The sequence below is a fragment of the Pygoscelis adeliae genome, unplaced genomic scaffold (assembly GCF_000699105.1).
Source record: "Pygoscelis adeliae isolate BGI_AS28 unplaced genomic scaffold, ASM69910v1 Scaffold26, whole genome shotgun sequence".
NCBI lineage: Eukaryota > Metazoa > Chordata > Aves > Sphenisciformes > Spheniscidae > Pygoscelis > Pygoscelis adeliae.
Window position 1 is genome coordinate 6618246 of NW_008825104.1, and position 4686 is coordinate 6622931.

General features: G+C 42.7%; 1 protein-coding gene across 1 annotated transcript in view; it reads right to left on the reverse strand.

Moving 5' to 3' along the window:
- LOC103919776 (microtubule-associated serine/threonine-protein kinase 4-like) overlaps positions 1 to 4686 on the reverse strand; it is a 178820-nt gene that overhangs the window by 125644 nt on the left and 48490 nt on the right. The gene's annotated exons all lie outside the window — the stretch shown is intronic.

Consider the following 4686-nt stretch of genomic DNA (forward strand, 5'->3'; position numbering starts at 1 on the left):
CAGTTCCTGTTTGATAGCATTCAACCCTGATAGGTTTGGGAAAGCTGTCATCACGAGTTGTAACTTTTCTCATTTTTAAAACACCTTTTGGGATGGGGGGCAGATTTAATGGAGGTCAGCACAGTGAAGCACTCGAGCCTGACAGTCAAAGTCTAAATAGATCGATTCCGGTGATACTGAATTTAAAAGCAGTTATTCGGTATAAATGCTGTCTTCAGTGAGACAGAAAACTTCATCAGCTGTAATACTTACACACTAGATGTCCTAGATTAATCACCCGATCAGCACAAGAGTGATGGCTACAGATCCATTGCAGGTCTCTGTCAGAGCAAGGAAATTAAATGTTCCTCCCCAACACTGGCAAGTACTGTGTTTATTTCAGGTATTTTGAACACACTATTTATTTTCAAATCCTGACTTAAATCACAGTGAATAAAAATCAAGTGCTAAGAATTCAGAGCTTTGCAGTATATACACACCCAAGTAGTTCCATTTCCTTAGTTTTTCCCTGTACTCATCTGGCTTCATGCTTCAGCTGATCTGTGTGATGGATCTGTTGTCGACAGAACAGTGTGAGATGGAGCACCCCACACAGTGCAAGATGGCAAACTGGAACTCAGGGACATAGGAAGTTACAAGGGGAAACATTATGCTTAAAAGAGTATTATGTGGACTGCCCATTAACATTACCCTTGGGATTTCAAACGACAAGCCAGGCACACAGCACTCCAAGCTGATAACATCCTTAAATCTCTTTACGCATCACCCTTAATGCTCTCCTAACTCAAAAGGCTAAATAATAAATAATAATAGTTCTGTTTCAGTGCACACCCCGCAGTTTAAATCTGAATTTCTGAATAACCCTAGTTACACTCAGCTCATACTCTTATGTCTGTGGGGGTTTCTTAACAGTTAACTACCCTGTCCCTCAGATGGTGCCGCAGCTGAATAATCCGAACTGTACATGCAGATTATATGGTTGCTGAACAGAGCATCACTGGAAGCAGTAGAATTAACTACATAGAAAGAAGGTAATTTTACAGAAACAAAAAAGAAACCAAGCATCTAGAAGTACTAGAGTCGTAAAGATTATTTTAGTTAGTTATGCTTGTCAAAACGTGAGAGAAAACCCTCAAAATGAAGGACAAAATACTAAAAATGATCTCATGGCTAAGGTGCGTCAGGGTCTAAGACCTAGTGTTTAATGTCTGTGCTTCAGTTCTCCACCTGTAAAGTAAAGATAATAATGCCCAAATACTTCTTGGGAGTGCAGTGAAGATAATTCCAGAAACATTTGCATTAAATGCTCAGATACTAAAAAAGGACAAAAGAAAAGGAGTAGACAATAGCAGGGAGACGACGCTCAGGCTGACCACTCTAAGGATTCAGAAGTACTGAATGATTTCTACAATCCCCTCCTCCCTACAGGCAAAGACCATACAAACAGAAGTTGAGAGGAACTCATCTGAGTTAAGAAACAGTCCTAAATATCTCTCACGCACATCAGGGAGAATGACAAGAATCAGGGAGGGCAACGTGACAAGTCACAGACTCCCAGCTTCCAGCCCTGAAGCCAGGCAGACACATTTTGTTTTAGCTTTGTAGGACTGAGAGTGCACGTCAGCGTTCTGTAACATACCAACTACAGTCGGCAGGCACCTCAACCGTCGCCAACACTCTGTCAAAAACATGTAAAACAAGGAGTGCAGGATCAGCACAACCCATGCTAGCTGTTTATACCTCCATCATCCTGGAAAACTCTATCAGTCATAGTGGAAATGAGGGAAATTAACTGCTCAGCTTTCAAACAGCAGTTCAAACCACTAAGAGTCCTAATTTCACTGATATCAGACAACCTGATTATTCTATTCATGTAACTGCAGATCATGTTACTTTATGGAAATAATATCCTGATACAAAAGGGACTTAAAAACATTTATCACTGCAAATATATGTTCTTCATATGCCAGCAATTAAAAAAACCCACCAACAATCTCAAAACCCCTTCACCATCCAATCAGCCTCTCCTTTGACCACCTCCAGTCATGTCTGGACATGGCTTACAATGAATTTTCATGAGCCTGAACTATGTGTGTAAAATTATCAGTTTGTTTCTCTCAAATCAGCATACCCATTTATCTCGGTATTTTGAATTTTTTTTTTAGAGGGATTGGTTCTTTCAAAAATTATACAACACTTCAATTCTGCAAAATTTACAAGAAACCACGCTTAATATTGACAAAGGATTATCCCAACATACTCCACCACAGGTATAGCCTATTCTCTATCCTGCTCTTCCTCAGCACCCACGCTTGCACACTTCTACATTTCTACATATGCACAAGAGAAGATTTCATCAGTCCAGTGCATTCAGCGCATGGAGAGCCTAATGCTCTCCTGGCAAAGAAATCGCAGTATGGAGGTGAAGGAGGAACATACCAGACTACTCATAATGAAAGAGATTGGCTTCAGTTGATATATATCTACACCAACACTTGTCATGATCCCCTCCTCTCAGTTACTACAGCAATTTTTAGAGGTATTTCCAGGTTTTATCAGCCTGGGAGGTCACAGAGCATTAACCACCTTCCCAAGCTCAACAGCATGTTTTTCCAGTGTACTTGCCAATAGAACTACAGCAATCAGACTACAACTTCTAAAATATGACAAGAACTCCTTCCAGACTGTTGTGGCTGTATTTTGGGGTCCCACAGACATGTCTTTTATAGTCTTTTTGTTGCGTGAAAGTTTTAGGCCCATTTCTGGTCACTGTTTACCTCTCTATCAAATCGCAAGTTTGCCTTCCTGGCCAAGCAGCATCATGTCATCTCCCATCCCAGAACCCCTCTTGGAGCAATCCCCCTCTCAACTCCTTCAAGGTACACGTTTTGGCTGTAAGACACACTAACTTTTTGCTAGGTAGTCCTGAGGCTCTAAACTCCCATCAGCTTTGCTCTGTTGAAGTGTTCCTGTGCTCAAGCCGCTAGCTGCAAACCACCTCCTCTTCTCTAGCCCAAAGAGGGCCTTGCCGATCTCTCCTAGCAGCAGATCCCGAAGAGCAGAAAAAGCAGCCTCCATCACTCCTGGCATAAAGAGAGGATGAGTCATGTTTTTGCTCTATGACAGCAGCTTTCTTACTGCTAGGAAAGAATTTTGCAGGCCTGGGTCATTCCCTCCCACAGTCTTCAAAGCTAACAGTCAGTCTGCCGCAGAGTGCGCTGTGGATTTGAGCACCTGACTGCTCTAACACAAGCTCAGAAAGTCATATTGCTCATCAAAGCAACACATCACAACATTCATCTGAGACAACACAGTATCACATGAATACTGACATTGTTGTCACACACCCACAGGGAATGGTTTCCACACACTGACAAACACATTGGTGTTCGAAAGTAGGGTTACTGGGGGATGGAGTCAAGGACACATTTGAGCTGTTGTCATTCCAACATCACGTTCCTCAACACCTCCTGCTTCCCAACACTATGCTCTAGCCAGGACTAGCTTTCAAGACCTTCTAAGAAAACTGGTGTCCCAGCAATAGGTGGAATCATTTCCTCAGAGCTGCTCACGACCACATTCACTGCACTGGCTCTGGGACCAGACTGTGCATTTACAACAGGCCAGTTGTATCTCATCTCATAGCAAAGGATGGAGTCACTGGGAGAGCTGACCAGTTTGTGCACAAATCATGCCACAAGCTCTCCTTCCCCACCAACATGCAGGGGAACTGCTCTCCTGTTTAAAGTCAAGAGACTATCCTGGCTGAATAGCTCTTTGGATCAGTACAACTGGCCATCCCTGCTCTAACCACTAACATATCTCGTGGATCAAGATGACAAATTAGCCAAAACTGGTACCAGGAAAAGGGCTACTAAGTCTCAATTATAGCAGTTTGGTGACGTTCTTCAGTTTTCTACAGCTGCAAGGCACTGCCTCCAGGAACCTACAGGTGTACTTTTCTTCTGAAATGGTTAGTGGCAAGCAAAAGGAGCAAAAAGATATCTGAAAAACAAAAGGACTAAGAAGATTTCTACTTATGAGGGGGCTGGGTCTCATGCTTCTTCATTCCTATTTACCACTTTGTTTCCAAAATATTAATTTTTAAAGGTTTTTTAGAACTTGCAGCTGTGAAGTTATCACTTTAACAGTATTCAAAGCTAAGTTAATACCAAAGCAAGATACTTTCCGTAAGGGATCACCAACTTTTATTGCAAAGCAATTCAGGCTGCACAGCATTGAAAACAAGTGTTGTGTACAGCAGAAATAATGAAGCCCTCAAAAAAGGCCACTGCAGGGACAGCAGTGCCTTTCCGATACACACCTCCTTCTTCTGCATTCCTCACTGTTGTGGTTTAACCCAGCAGGCAGCTAAACACCACACAGCCATTCGCTCACTCCTCCTGCCCCTTCCCCGGTGGGATGGGGGAGAGAATCACAAGAAAAAAAGTAAAATTCATGGGTTGAGATAAACACAGTTTAATAGGACAGAAAAGGAAGGGGAAAAATAATAATGATAAGAGAATATACAAAATAAGTGATGCACAATGCGATTGCTCACCACCCGCCGACCGATGCCCAGCCAGTCCCTGAGCAGCGGTCACCCCTCCCCCGGCCAACTCCCTTCAGTTTATATACTGAGCATGATGTCACATGGGATGGAATATACCCTTTGGCCACTTTGGG